The sequence below is a fragment of the Macaca fascicularis genome, chromosome 5 (assembly GCF_037993035.2).
Source record: "Macaca fascicularis isolate 582-1 chromosome 5, T2T-MFA8v1.1".
Lineage (NCBI taxonomy): Eukaryota > Metazoa > Chordata > Mammalia > Primates > Cercopithecidae > Macaca > Macaca fascicularis.
The window spans coordinates 44,745,527-44,761,684 of NC_088379.1; the positions used below are offsets into that span (position 1 = coordinate 44,745,527).

A 16,158-nucleotide genomic window follows, 5' to 3' on the forward strand; every position below is an offset into this window, starting at 1 on the left:
AATAAATAAATAGACTAATGAAGTGGAATGGGAAGCCTAGAAATATATCCAAATATATATAGCCAACTGATTTTTGACAAAATCGCCAAGAACATGCATTGGGAAAGGAATAGGCTCTTTAAATATATAAACAACATTAGCTTAAAGTAAAGTGTGGACAACTATACATAATAGTAATGCTATTTGAAAGAATATGACAGTGGCTATATTAGCATGGAACAAAGTGAATTCAAAGCAAAAGTGTTACCAGGGATAAGGTAATTTAACAATGCTAAAAAAATCAGTCCCTTGATAGAACATAATAATCGTAAATGTTTATGAATCTATTGGCAGATTCAAGATACAAGAAACAAAAACTGATGGAACTACACAGAGAAATACATTAATTCACAATTATAACCACTGATTTCAATTCTCTTTCTCCTACAATTCCTTTAATTCCTCTTTCAGTTAGGCAGAATGATAGACAGGCTATCACTAAGGATATAGAAGACCTGAAAAAATATCACTTGCAATGGTACTTAAATAAGAAATATTTGAGAGTAAATCTGAAAAAGGATGTGCAAGGCATGCACACTGAAAATTAGATTTCATGGAAGGAAAAATGTAAAGGAGTCATTACATAAATTGAGACATATGATATATTTATTGTTTGGAAAACTCAAATTGCTAAAATGTTAATTACAACATTTAATCTATAGATTCAACACAATTCCAATTTAAATCCCAGAATATGTTTTGTAGAAATTTACATGCAGTTTCTAAAATTCATATGGGAAGGGATGCAGAAAAACTAAACATTTTGTAAAAGAAAAATTGTCGACTCATATCTAAAATATAATGAATTCTGATAACTCAATAAGTAAACTCACCAGCTCCCCAAAAATATAAAGTTTACAAATAAGCACATAAAAATGCTCAATATTAAAAGTAATTAGATAAATGAAATTAAAACCACAATGAAATACCACTGCACATCTATTAGAAAGGCTATCTATACCAAGAACTAGTGAAGACATGAAGGAACTGGAACTGTCATACACTGGTTGAGAATGTAAAATAGTACAAACAAATTGTGAAACACTTTGCTGTTTCTTAAAAAGTTAAACATATAACTACTTTATGATCTCACCATTTTACTCCTAAAAATTTACCTAACATAAATGAAAGGGTCTGACCACACAAGACTTGTACATGAGTGCTCATGACAACTTTATTTGCAACAGCTAGAAACTGGTAACAACTCAAATGTCCAACTAGGAATAAATTCACTAGTTTAGGTATATTGATAGAATAAAATACTACTCAGCAATTAAAGAATGGGTTTCTGATATATGCAACAACATGAATGAAACTCAAAATAATTATGCTGAGTAAAAGAAGATAGATTAAAAATAATATATACAATATTATTGCATGTATATAAAAATTAGAACATGAAAACTAATCTATAGTGACAGAAAGTATATATTGGTTGTCAGGGAACCTGGAACCAGACAGTGAGATGTACAGAAAGAAGGGGAAATAAGTATAATGTCATATGAAGAAACCATTTGGAGTGATGGACATAATTCCTATCTTGCTTGTGGCTATGATTTCATGAATGTCGATTTATATAGCACACATTTTTCAAATTAGACACTTTCAATATGAGCTGCTTATTACATGTCAATTATATATAAGAAAGAAAGAAGAAGAAGAAAAAAGAGGAAGAAGATGAGGAGGAAGAAATTAAAAGAACAGTAGAAAGATTGATAAGTAGTTCTTGAGTCCTAGGAAATACTTTTAGTGCTGTCTTTAAAAAGTGTAGCTGTTGGCCAGACACGGTGGCTCACGCCTGTAATCCCAGCACTTTGGGAGGCTGAGGCAGATGGATCATTTGATGTCAGGAGTTCGAGAGCAGCCTGGCCAACATGGTGAAATCCTGTGTCTCTGAAACTACAAAAAAAAAAAAAAAAAAAAAAAAAAATTAGCCAGGCGTGGTGGTGAGCACCTGTAATCTCAGCTACTCATGGGGGCACTGAGGCAGGAGAAGCACTTGAACCCGGGAGGTGGAGGTTGCAGTGAGCCAAGACAACACCACTGCACTCCAGCCTGGGCAGCAGCAGGAGACTCCATCTCAAAAAAAATAAAAAAATAATTTAAAAAGTGTACCTGTTATAATAAATGAAAGTTTATGAAGTTAACCTTACCTGCTGTTTTCTTTAATTACATATGTATTACCTCCATTTTTGAGATTAGTTCTGTTTGTTCCATTTTGATTGTTTCTAATTAGCCAAATATTTACCTCTTGTATAGGGAGTGTTCCATCTCAATTGTTTATATCCTGGAGGTTTAGTTGCATTTTAATTCTTCTGCATTGAGCTGGGAATAGGAAAAAAGAAAAAAAAAAAAAGCTGTACAAAAATATGCTTATCCAGTGGTTTCAATACATGCAGAAGTGATTTAAAAAGAAAATATTTTCAAGAGAGGTCATTGTGACCAGAGAATGATAGCATTCTAAATGATTATTCAGCCTACACCATGTGGAATTAGCCATAAACTAGAAGAAAGCTTTTTTTTTTTTCCTCTGCTTGCTTCTTGACATTGGAATTATCTGACATTTGAGATTTCTCCATTTAATTGTCAAGAAAATTTTCAGCTGGAAAGTTTGTGTTTTAGCATTTTACTGACTCTTTGAGACCCAACTATATAAGACTGTGCTGCTTTCTGTCCAAACACATTTTATCTCTCCTGGAGAAACATTTGAATTTCTTCTATTTCTTTTCTTATGTATGTACCAAGTAAATATAATTTTATTTATTAATATGAGCAAGAAAACTCCATTAAAAATTCTTATGAAGAATTTGACTCAGAAAGCTAGAATGTTAATGTATAGACAAACAAGGATATTGTAATCAACATCCTTTTATTTCAATTATATCAAATAATTTTTACTGTCACTCAATGGGGTGGATATAGGGATCAATTCAACAGGAAGAGCTAACTATCCTAAATATATATGTACCCAATACAGGAGCACCCAGATTCATAAAGCAAGTCCTTGGAGACTTACAAAGAGACTTAGACTCCCATACAATAGTAATGGGAGACTTCAACACTCCTCTGTCAATATTAGACAGATCAACGAGACAGAAAGTTAACAAGGATATCCAGGAATTGAACTCATCTCTGCAGCAAGCAGACCTAATAGACATCTATAGAACTCTCCACCCCAAATCAATGGGGTGGATATTTGAGGAGTTTGAATAATGTCTTAAATATGCAGTTCTTTAATAGACAAAAAGATCCTAAAATTAGGTTTCTATGTCTTTTGAAAGTCATCATTTTTATTTTGTTATTTTTAGGAACCATTCAATGCCTGTTATGTACAAGTCGACAAGCCCAAATCTAGTCTCATTTAATCTTTGCAAGAGTCTTGCTTAGAAACTTGTTTTAAATTTAGAATAGAGTGGGAGCATTATTTCTGAGGTCTCTGTTCTGTTCCATTGATCTATATCTCTGTTTTGGTACCAGTACCATGCTGTTTTGGTTACTGTAGCCTTTTAGTACAGTTTGAAGTCAGGTAGCGTGATGCCTCCAGCTTTTTTCTTTTGGCTTAGGATTGTCTTGGCAATGCGGGCTCTTTTTTGGTTCCATATGAATTTTAAAGCAGTTTTTTCCAATTCTGTGAAGGAACTCATTGGTAGCTTAATGGGGATGGCATTGAATCTATGAATTACCTTGGGCAGTATGGCCATTTTCACAATATTGATTCTTCCTATCCATGAGCATGGTATGTTCTTCCATTGGTTGGTGCCCTCTTTTATTTCACCGAGCAGTGGCCATCTGATCTTTGACAAACCTGTCAAAAATAAGAAATGGGGAAAGGATTCCCTATTTAATAAATGGTGCTGGGAAAATTGGTTAGCCATAAGTAGAAAGCTGAAACTGGATCCTTTCCTTACTCCTTATACGAAAATTAATTCAAGATGGATTAGAGACTTAAATGTTAGACCTAATACCATAAAAATCCTAGAGGAAAACCTAGGTAGTACCATTCAGGACATAGGCATGGGCAAAGACTTCATGTCTAAAACACCAAAAGCAACGGCAGCAAAAGCCAAAATAGACAAATGGGATCTAATTAAACTAAAGAGCTTCTGCACAGCAAAAGAAACTACCATCAGAGTGAACAGGCAACCTACAGAATGGGAGAAAAATTTTGCAATCTACTCATCTGACAAAGGGCTAATATCCAGAACCTACAAAGAACTCAAACAAATTTACAAGAAAAAAACAAACAACCCCATCAAAAAGTGGGCAAAGGATATGAACAGACATTTCTCAAAAGAAGACATTCATACAGCCAACAGACACATGAAAAACTGGTCATCAGCACTCGCCATCAGAGAAATGCAAATCAAAACCACAATGAGATACCATCTCACACCAGTTAGAATGGCAATCATTAAAAAATCAGGAAACAACAGGTGCTGGAGAGGATATGGAGAAATACGAACACTTTTACACTGTTGGTGGGACTGTAAACTGATTCAACCATCGTGGAAAACAGTGTGGTGATTCCTCAAGGATCTAGAACTAGAAATACCATTTGACCCAGCCATCCCATTACTGGGGATATACCCAAAGGATTCTAAGTCATGCTGCTATAAAGACACATGCACACGAATGTTTATTGCAGCACTATTCACAATAGCAAAGACTTGGAGTCAACCCAAGTGTCCATCAGTGGCAGACTGGATTAAGAAAATGTGGCTCATTCACACCATGAAATACTATGCAGTCATAAAAAAGGATGAGTTCGTGTCCTTTGTAGTGACATGGATACAGCTGGAAAACATCATTCTCAGCAAACTATCGCAAGAACAGAAAACCAAATACTGCACGTTCTCACTCATAGATGGGAATTGAACAATGAGATCACTTGGACACTGGAAGGGGAGCATCACACACCAGGTCCTATTGTGGGGAGGGGGTAGGGGGGAGGGATAGCATTAGGAGATATACCTAATGTAAATGACAAGTTAATGGGTGCAGCACACCAACATGGCACATGTATACATATGTAACAAACCTGCACGTTGTTCACATGTACCCTAGAACTTAAAGTATAATAATAAAAATAAAAAGAATAGAGTGGGAGCTATGAGAATCTCTTGCCCAAGTTGTTTTATAGGCTCATAAATTATATACATAAGTAATTGTGGCATTAATAATATTCACATAAAACATTTCAACACTAATTTTTAAGATGTTATGGGTGAGGTAAATAATTTTGATACAATTTCCAAAGAAAATATGTGTAGATTTTTAGGTATTGCTGTGCAATTTTTTTTTTTTTTGATATTCCAGTTTTGTGAGCTATGTAACATATTACCTTACCACTTCATGGCACGAAACAAACAGTGAGTATGATCATGAATTCTGTGAATAGGAAAGAAATTTAAATGGGGCAAAACAGGGACAGGTTTTCCTTGTCGTCTGGAACCTCGGTTAGAAGGCACAAAGACTGAGGGAATGAAATAATAAGAAAGCTCATTTATCCACATGTCTGGCAGTTGCTGATAGCTGTCAACTGAGAATTCCGGGGGAGCTATCAGCCTGAGCATCTACATTTGGCCTGGGAGAAAGAGAGAGGGAGAGAGAGAAAGGGATGCTAAGCTGTATCTTTTATGAATTAGCCTCTAATTCATACAGCATGACTTCTGCAAGTTTTTCTTTATTGGCCTCTGTGGTAGAACCTGGTAGCTTCTCTCCAAGTTCATGTTCTCCTATTTTTTCCTGGCCCTCCCACCCTCCTTGCAGTAAGGTTTGAACACTGTGACTGAATTACAGTTAGTGGAATGTAAAAATATATGTGTCACATTTCAACATCTAGATCCTTAAAACGTAAAACCACTACTCTTTGCTCTGATCCCCTTCCAGCTTACCTGGAATATATTAAATCTTCAGGGTGACTTTGAAGTCACATGTGGATGAAAGCTGCCTTGAACCCTCGGTGACTGACGGAGGAGGATGTCCCCACCCAGTATTGTTATGAAAAGAAGGGAACTTCTGCCACATCTACTGTACATTTTTGAATTTATTCATTATAACAGTTAATTTTTTCCCTACACTTTCGGCACAGTAACTGGCAAAGAGTTGGTGCTAACTAAATATTTTACAGTGAATATCTATTTTATAGTAACAGTCAAAACTAACAGTTAAAATCTATGGACATTCTCTTTATAGTTAAGAAGATGAGCAAAATGATATTTTTGGGCAGTAATGCTTATAATTTTTCTGAAAGTTCTAAGAAATGTTATTAAATTATAAAGATATATTTTTATATTAACATATTACATCTTTTTCTTTCCTTTGGAAAGAATAAAAGCCAAAATAACATCATAAGTTAAACTTATTATGATAAACTTACTTAGAAAACTCAATGGAATAAACAAATTAATAAAGCTAAAAGTATAGTGAGAGAGCTTTTAAAAATAAATATAACAAAAAGTGATAGCTATTCTACAAATATTGAAAACCTAGCGAGAAAATATGTTAAACATATTCCATTCACGTTAAAAATAAAAATTTTAAATATTTAAGAATAAGCTGCAGCAAGAATAGATGAGAACATATTTTAAAGATAATTGAAAATTTTAAAAAACTTGAAAACACAAGAGATTGTAATAAAGTCAGTGATGCATTGTGTGTGTGAGAAGTTACAAGTATAACGCTTATTTTTTCTAAATTCATCTGTAATGTAACCGCAGTTGGTGTCAAAAATCAGTCTATAGAGCAATCTGGAGTATTAGAGATTTAAAAGTTAAAACAGAAGAAAATATATTTATGCAGCAACTATAAGCTTTTGTTTACTAAAAGAAAATAAGAGTGCAAAGTATTTATTTTTATAATTTGTTGAAAGAAATCGATGAAATTCTTTTTTTTATTTTTATTTTTATTTTTTTAATTTATTTTTTATTTATTATTATTATTTTTTATTATTACACCTTGAGTTCTAGGGTACATGTGCATAATGTGCAGGTTTGTTAAATATGTATACTTGTGACATGTTGGTGTGCTGCAGCCATCAACTCGTCAGCATCCATAAACTCGTCATTTACATCAGGTATAACTCCCAATGCAATCCCTCCCCCCTTCCCACTCCCCATGATAGGCCCCGGTGTGTGATGTTCCCCTTCCTGAGTCCAAGTGATCTCATTGTTCAGTTCCCACCTATGAGTGAGAACATGCGGTGTTTGGTTTTCTGTTCTTGTGATACTTTGCTAAGAATGATGGTTTCCAGCTACATCCATGTCCCTACAAAGGACACAAACTCATCCTTTTTGATGGCTGCATAGTATTCCATGGTGTATATGTGCCACATTTTCTTAATCCAGTCTGTCACTGATGGACATTTGGGTTGATTCCAAGTCTTTGATATTGTGAATAGTGCCACAATAAACATACGTGTGCATGTGTCTTTATAGCAGCATGATTTATAATCCTTTGGGTATATATCCAGTAATGGGATGGCTAGGTCATATGGTACATCTACTTCTAGATCCTTGAGGAATCGCCATACTGTTTTCCATAATTGTTGAACTAGTTTACAATCCCATCAACAGTGTAAAAGTGTTCCTGTTTCTCCACATCCTCTCCAGCACCTGTTGTTTCCTGATTTTTTAATGATCGCCATTCTAACTGGTGTGAGATGGTATCTCATTGTGGTTTTGATTTGCATTTCTCTGATGGTCAGTGATGATGAGCATTTTTTCATGTGTCTGTTGGCTGTATGAATGTCTTCTTTTGAGAAATGTCTGTTCATATCCTTTGCCCACTTTTGGATGGGGTTGTTTGTTTTTTTCTTGTAAATTTGTTTGAGTTCTTTGTAGGTTCTGGATATTAGCCCTTTGTCAGATGAGTAGATTGCAAAAATTTTCTCCCATTCTGTAGGTTGCCTGTTCACTCTGATGGTAGTTTCTTTTGCTGTGCAGAAGCTCTTTAGTTTAATGAGATCCCATTTGTCAATTTGGCTTTTATTCCGTTGCTTTTGGTGTTTTAGACATGAAGTCTTTGCCCATGCCTATGTCCTGAATGGTACTACCTAGGTTTTCCTCTAGGATTTTTATGGTATTTGGTCTAACATTTAAGTCTCTAATCAATCTTGAATTAATTTTCATATAGGGAGTAAGGAAAGGATCCAGTTTCAGCTTTCTACTTATGGCCAGCCAATTTTCCCAGCATCATTTATGAAATAGGGAATCCTTTCCCCATTTCTTGTTTCTCTCAGGTTTGTCAAAGATCAGATGGCTGTAGATGTGTGGTATTATTTCTGAGGACTCGGTTCTGTTCCATTAGTCTATATGTCTCTTTTGGTACCAGTACCATGCTGTTTTGGTTACTGTAGCCTTGTAGTATAGTTTGAAGTCAGGTAGCGTGATGCCTCCAGCTTTGTTCTTTTGACTTAGGATTGTCTTGGAGATGCGGGCTCTTTTTTGGTTCCATATGAACTTTAAAGCAGTTTTTTCCAATTCTGTGAAGAAACTCATTGGTGGCTTGTTGGGGATGGCATTGAATCTATAAATTACCTTGGGCAGTATGGCCATTTTCACGATATTGATTCTTCCTATCCATGAGCATGGTATGTTCTTCCATTTGTTTGTGTCCTCTTTGATTTCACTGAGCAGTGGTTTGTAGTTCTCCTTGAAGAGGTCCTTTATATCCCTTGTAAGTTGGATTCCTAGGTATTTTATTCTCTTTGAAGCAATTGTGAATGGAAGTTCATTCCTGATTTGACTCTCTGTTTGTCTGTTACTGGTGTATAAGAATGCTTGTGATTTTTGCACATTAATTTTGTATCCTGAGACTTTGCCGAAGTTGCTTATCAGCTTAAGGAGATTTTGGGCTGAGACAATGGGGTTTTCTAAATATGCAATCATGTCATCTGCAAACAGGGACAATTTGACTTCTTCTTTCCTAACTGAATACCCTTGATTTCTTTCTCTTGCCTGATTGCCCTAACCAGAACTTCCAACACTATGTTGAATAGGAGTGGTGAGAGAGGGCATCCCTGTCTTGTGCCAGTTTTTAAAGGGAATTTTTCCAGCTTTTGCCCATTCAGTATGATATTGGCTGTGGGTTTGTCATAAATAGCTCTTATTATTTTGAAGTATGTTCCATTAATACCGAATTTATTGAGAGTTTTTAGCATGAAGGGCTGTTGAATTTTGTCAAAAGCCTTTTCTGCATCTATTGAGATAATCATGTGGTTCTTGTCTTTGGTTCTGTTTATATGTTGGATTATGTTTATTGATTTGCGAATGTTGAACCAGCCTTGCATCCCAGGGATAAAGCCCACTTGATCATGGTGGATAAGCTTTTTGATGTGTTGCTGAATCCAGTTTGCCAGTATTTTATTGAGGATTTTTGCATCGATGTTCATCAGGGATATTGGTCTAAAATTCTCTTTTTTTGTTGTGTCTCTGCCAGGCTTTGGTATCAGGATGATGTTGGCCTCATAAAATGAGTTAGAGAAGATTCCCTCTTTTTCTATTGATTGGAATAGTTTCAGAAGGAATGGTATCAGCTCCTCCTTGTCCCTCTTGTAGAATTCAGCTGTGTATTCATCTGGTCCTGGACTTTTTTTTCGTTGGTAGGCTATTAATTATTGCCTCAATTTCAGAGCCTGCTATTGGTCTATTCAGGGATTCAACTTCTTCCTGGTTTAGTCTTGGAAGAGTGTACATGTCCAGGAAATTATCCATTTCTTCTAGATTTTCCAGTTTATTTGCGTAGAGGTGTTTATAGTATTCTCTGATGGTAGTTTGTATTTCTGTGGGGTCGGTGGTGATATCCCCTTTATCATTTTTTATTGCATCAATTTGATTTTTCTCTCTTTTCTTCTTTATTAGTCTTGCTAACAGTCTGTCAATTTTGTTGATCTTTTCAAAAAACCAACTCCTGGATTCATTGATTTTTTGGAGGGTTTTTTGTGTTTCTATCTCCTTCAGTTCTGCTCTGATCTTAGTTATTTCTTGCCTTCTGCTAGCTTTCGAATGTGTTTGCTCTTGCTTCTCTAGTTCTTTTAATTGCAATGTTAGAGTGTCAATTTTAGATCTTTCCTGCTTTCTCTTGTGTGCATTTAGTGCTATAAATTTCCCTCTACACACTGCTTTAAATGTGTCCCAGAGATTCCGGTATGTGGTGTCTTTGTTCTCATTGGTTTCAAAGAACATCTTTATTTCTGCCTTCATTTCCTTATGTACCCCGTAGTCATTCAAGAGCAGGTTGTTGAGTTTCCATGTAGTTGAGTGGTTTTGATTGAGTTTCTTAGTCCTGAGTTCTAGTTTGATTGCACTGTGGTCTGAGAGACAGTTTGTTATAATTTCTGTTCTTGTACATTTGCTGAGGAGTGCTTTACTTCCAATTATGTGGTCAATTTTGGAGTAAGTGCAATGTGGTGCTGAGAAGACTGTATATTCTGTTGATTTGGGGTGGAGAGTTCTATAGATGTCTATCAGGTCTGCTTGCTGCAGAGATGAGTTCAATTACTGGATATCCTTGTTAACTTTCTGTCTCGTTCATCTGTCTAATGTTGACAATGGAGTGTTGAAGTCTCCCATTATTATTGTATGGGAGTCTAAGTCTCTTTGTAAGTCTCTAAGGACTTGCTTTATGAATCTGGGTGCTCCTGTATTGGGTGCATATATATTTAGGATAGTTAGCTCTTCCTGTTGAATTGATCCCTTTACCATTATGTAATGGCCTTCTTTGTCTCTTTTGATCTTTGATGGTTTAAAGTCTGTTTTATCAGAGACTAGTATTGCAACCCCTGCTTTTTTTTGTTCTCCATTTGCTTGGTAAAACTTCCTCCATCCCTTTATTTTGAACCTATGTATGTCTCTGCATGTGACATGGGTCTCCTGAATACAGCAGACTGATGGGTCTTGACTCTTTATCCAGTTTGCCAGTCTGTGTCTTTTAACTGGAGCATTTAGTCCATTTTCATTTAAGGTTAAGATTGTTATGTGTGAACTTGATCCTGCCATTATGATATTAACTGGTTATTTTGCTCATTAGTTGATGCAGTTTCTTCCTAGCCTTGATGGTCTTTACATTTTGGCATGTTTTTGCAATGGCTGGTACCGGTTGTTCCTTTCCATGTTTAGTGCTTCCTTCAGGGTCTCTTGTAAGGCAGGCCTAGTGGTGACAAAATCTCTAAGCATTTGCTTATCTGTAAAGGATTTTATTTCTCCTTCACTTATGAAACTTAGTTTGGCTGGATATGAAATTCTGGGTTTAAAATTCTTTTCTTTAAGAATGTTGAATATTGGCCCCCACTCTCTTCTGGCTTGGAGAGTTTCTGCCGAGAGATCTGCTGTTAGTGGGTAACCCAACATTACTCTCTGGCTGCCCTTAAGATTTTTTCCTTCATTTCAACTTTGGTGAATCTGGCAATTATGTGTCTTGGAGTTGCCCTTCTCGAGGAGTATCTTTGTGGCATTCTCAGTATTTCCTGGATTTGAATGTTGGCCTGCCCTACTAGGTTGGGGAAGTTCTCCTGGATGATATCCTGAAGAGTGTTTTCCAACTTGGTTCCATTTTCCCCCTCACTTTCAGGCACCCCAATCAGACGTAGATTTGGTCTTTTTACATAATCCCATACTTCTTGCAGGCTTTGTTCATTTCTTTTTCTTCTTTTTTCTTTTGGTTTCTCTTCTCGCTTCATTTCATTCATTTGATCCTCAATCGCTGATACTCTTTCTTCCAGTTGATCCAGTCGGTTACTGAAGCTTGTGCATTTGTCACGTATTTCTCGTGTCATGGTTTTCATCTCTTTCATTTCGTTTATGACCTTCTCTGCATTAATTACTCTAGCCATCAATTCTTCCACTTTTTTTTCAAGATTTTTAGTTTCTTTGCACTGGGTACGTAATTCCTCCTTTAGCTCTGAGAAGTTTGATGGACTGAAGCCTTCTTCTCTCATCTCATCAAAGTCATTCTCCAGCCAGCTTTGATCCGTTGCTAGCGATGAGCTGCGCTCCTTTGCCGGGGGAGATGTGCTCTTATTTTTGGAATTTCCAGCTTTTCTGCCCTGCTTTTTCCCCATCTTTGTGGTTTTATCTGCCTCTGGTCTTTGATGATGGTGACGTACTGATGGGGTTTTGCTGTAGGTGTCCTTCCTGTTTGATAGTTTTCCTTCTAACAGTCAGGACCCTCAGCTGTAGGTGTGTTGGAGATTGCTTGAGGTCCACTCCAGACCCTGTTTGCCTGGGTATCAGCAGCAGAGGCTGCAGAAGATAGAATATTGCTGAAGAGTGAGTGTACCTGTCTGATTCTTGCTTTGGAAACTTCCTCTCAGGGGGGTACTCCACCCTGTGAGGTGTGGGGTGTCAGACTGCCCCTAGTGGGAGATGTCTCCCAGTTAGGCTACTCAGGGGTCAGGGACCCACTTGAGCTGGCAGTCTGTCCCTTCTCAGGTCTCAACCTCTGTGTTGGGAGATCCACTGCTCTCTTCAAAGCTGTCAGACAGAGTCATTTGCGTCTGCAGAGGTTTCTGCTGTGTTTGTTATTGTTTACTGTGCCCTGTCCCCAGAGGTGGAGTCTACAGAGACAGGCAGGTTTGCTTGAGCTGCCGTGAGCTCCACCCAGTTCGAGCTTCCCAGTGGCTTTGTTTACCTACTTAAGCCTCAGCAATGGCGGGCGCCCCTCCCCCAGCCTCGCTGCTGCCTTGCCGGTAGATCACAGACTGCTGTGCTAGCAATGAGGGAGGCTCCGTGGGCGTGGGACCCTCCCGGCCAGGTGTGGGATATAATCTCCTGGTGTGCCCGTTTCCTTAAAGCGCAGTATTGGGGTGGGAGTTAACCGTTTTTCCAGGTGTTGTGTGTCTCAGTTCCCCTGGCTAGGAAAAGGGATTCCCTTCCCCCTTGCACTTCCCAGGTGAGACGATGCCTCGCCCTGCTTCAGCTCTCCCTGGTTGGGCTGCAGCAGCTGACCAGCACTGATTGTTGGGCACTCCCTAGTGAAATGAACCCAGTACCTCAGTTGAAAATGCAGAAATCACCGGTCTTCTTTGTCACTCGCACTGGGAGTTGGACACTGGAGCTGTTCCTATTCGCCTATCTTGCTCCGCCCCCCTCGAAATTCTTATATAGGTATTTAAAATTAGTTTTTTAATGCTGTAATAAAACCATTTATAATCAAAGAAGCATCAATTAGATACAGACATACACAAGTATACAAGTTTGGAATGTGATAGGAAGAGGAACATGGAAAGAACGATGTGTGTACGGACTTATTGCTGAAAATGAAGCTGTTATTATACTTTCTGTAGTGATACTAGAAACACTCCATTTTATACTCAAAAGCATTGAAAGTTTAGCGTTTTAATTATGTTCAGAAATCTGTCAGCCTGTTGTAACTTTAAGATTATAATGAAAACTGGAGGAACTACAGTGTCAATTTATTTAATTAAATTGATATTAAAGTCTTACTTTGGTATTTGTGTTAACGTATACACTATTTTTCAAAACCTTTTAATTCTGTATTCAGAAACCTAAAATGTACATTGAAAGAAGATTTGTTCACATATCCCAGGATGGCAAACTATAGCTCTGGCAGGTGAGAGAGCAAGAAGTCAAAGTCCTATTACAAGGTGAAACAAGGGAAGAAAAGAAAAAATGAAATCTGCTAAATGAGTTGTAGTTTTATTCATGCTGAGAAGAAATACAAAGAAAACTGCTTTGATTCCTGGTAAGATATGTTAATCACCAAATTAAATTTATTTCTTTAAGTATAGTCTTAGCTAAACCAACATTGTGTTGTTTTTTTCTTTGTGGTGATTACATGGTAAAATGCAGAAAAGTATAAAGACTTTGATTCTGAAAGCAATGCAAAACGGCAATACAGAACAGTTCTGGGATTGCTGCTTTATTTTGGTGAAGGTTTATGGCAATGTACATAGCCCCATATGAAATCTGAAGATTTTGTAAACAGAGTAGCTATGTCTCTGGCAAAAGAAGAAATATTTCTTATACCACATGTGAAAACATAAAGGGTTCTTTCTAAGCTAAACAACAGATGTAGAAATCACACACGTAAACACTACTGAACCATTCAGAAAATTGTATTGAACCATTCTAATTGCCATTTAATGACTGTTCTTAAAATTGAATTTGTCAAAGATAAGCAATACTGTGTGTGATAGCTGGGGAGAAATTTTTTATTGCAGATCAATTTCCTTTATTTGTTAGAATAAAAATACTTCCATGGCTAAGAAAAATATATCTAAAGATTTAGTTAAGAGGACTTCCAATAATCTCACTTTTTTGATTTAATCTATTTAATATTTATCTTTATTACTTCATTTATCTGCATTATTTCTTATATACAGATACGTCATTGTTTTTCTTACATGAAATAAAAATAATTAAAATAATCTTAAAATGAATTTCAAAAATCTGGTTTTTAGACATTGTTTGACTGCTTAGTATCTAGGATTGGGCACCTAACTTGAAATCTCTGACTCTCAGTTTCCCAAATTACAAAATGAAAATAATACTACCCAATCACTTTACAATATTACTGAAAGTGTTTAATGGGATAATGATTAGGAAATTGATTGATTGATTGTAACAAAATTGCAAGTAAGTCACAATATCATATTTAATAGTGAGTTTTGTCCATGTGATCTTGTACCTGCAATGTCTTCCAGGGATCCCCATACTAATCGTGCTTATCCTTCCACTGGCCTCTGAAAGGTCACACCTGATATGGCCTATTATTGTTGTAAGCTCTGTTTTTCTCTTTCATCAGCTTTTAGACATTTGGCCCCAAATGATAATTGCTTGCTCCACTGGTCTTCCAGAAGATATAGTTTCCCAGCAGTCAATGTCTATACAGCCCTTCTTGAAATTCTTCCACAGTGAATCTTTGGAATCTTCCTTGCCTCCAGTAATTCTACTTGAGCTCAGCACACAGAAAGTAAGTGGGTATCTTTCTGGCACTGAACCTGCACACATGTCCTGCCTAGATTATTTGTGCTATAGCCTGCAGAGTTGCCTTATGGTTGAACTGAATTCATTCTAAGAAACCATTCTAGCTGATAGTGGCAAGTTAATATTGTCAACCTTGAGGCACGGCATGTGCTAATTTACGAGCTTCTTAAGGACTAGTTTTGTCTAATAAAGTACTGAGATCAATGTGGATATTTAATTAAATTTTTTGTTTCATTGATAATTTATATACCAAAATGACAAATACCAGATTTCAGAAGACTTTATCTTGAACTTCTTTCTTTAATTAAGCACTTATGTCAGATTTTGTTAAGCACATTATATGTCAAAACTTATTTTATTCCCTTAGACTGTCATTATTCAGGTTTTCCAATAAGGAAATGTAGGCACATGGAGTTTTAGAAATGTGGCCTAGAGGGCTAGCAAGGTATCTACCCTGGATTTGAACCAAGAGGATCTGCCTCTGCAGCTGAGCTAGGAACCACTTCATCATTATGCCTTCTGACTGTTTTGGTCTGCTTGCCAATGAAGAGGTGTTCATATATTTGTATAAATACAGTTGTCCCTTGGTTTTCATGGGGAATTTGTTCCAGAACCCCCATGGTTACCAAAATCCACTGATGGCAGCTTCATAATTATCCAGCAATATGAAGCTACATTGTAATCATACTTACTGGTCATGATTTTAAAGAATAATCCACTTGAATAGTTTTATGTGTAATCTTTCATTCAAGAAATAATATTTAGTATGAAAGCAAAGTTCTGATTAAATCAGTATTAGTGACAATTAGAAATGAGCTTTAGAGTATGCTTAGTTTAAAAAATCTCAAAAACAATTTATATGCTTAGTTTAAAAAATCTCAAAAATACAAATTATTCTCTTTTGGGTAGTAAACTCTTATTGTTTTGTTGAAAATTATTTAGGTTTTACATTATCAATATTTTACTCCATGCCTTACATGATGTTAAGTTAAATTGTAGTAGCCAAATTTCATTACTAGTCCAAATAATCACCAAAGACATGAGTTATAGAAAAGACACAAGCATGGTACAGGAAACATAATTGCTTATATTATTCTTTTTTTTTTTTTTTTTTTTTTTTTTTTAGCTTTAAATGTGTGTATTCCTGGTCTTTTTAAGTGAAAGGCACAGAATA

General features: G+C 36.4%; 1 long non-coding RNA gene across 1 annotated transcript in view; it reads right to left on the reverse strand.

Annotated features, from left to right (window-relative positions):
- LOC102120514 (uncharacterized) overlaps nucleotides 1-16,158 on the reverse strand; it is a 107,956-nt gene that overhangs the window by 50,203 nt on the left and 41,595 nt on the right. Inside the window, exons 3-4 of the long non-coding RNA XR_010586807.1 lie at nucleotides 3,723-3,844; nucleotides 2,288-2,364 (exon numbers count right to left, since the gene is read on the reverse strand). This is a non-coding gene — a long non-coding RNA (uncharacterized lncRNA). The remainder of the gene's footprint in view (nucleotides 1-2,287; nucleotides 2,365-3,722; nucleotides 3,845-16,158) is intronic.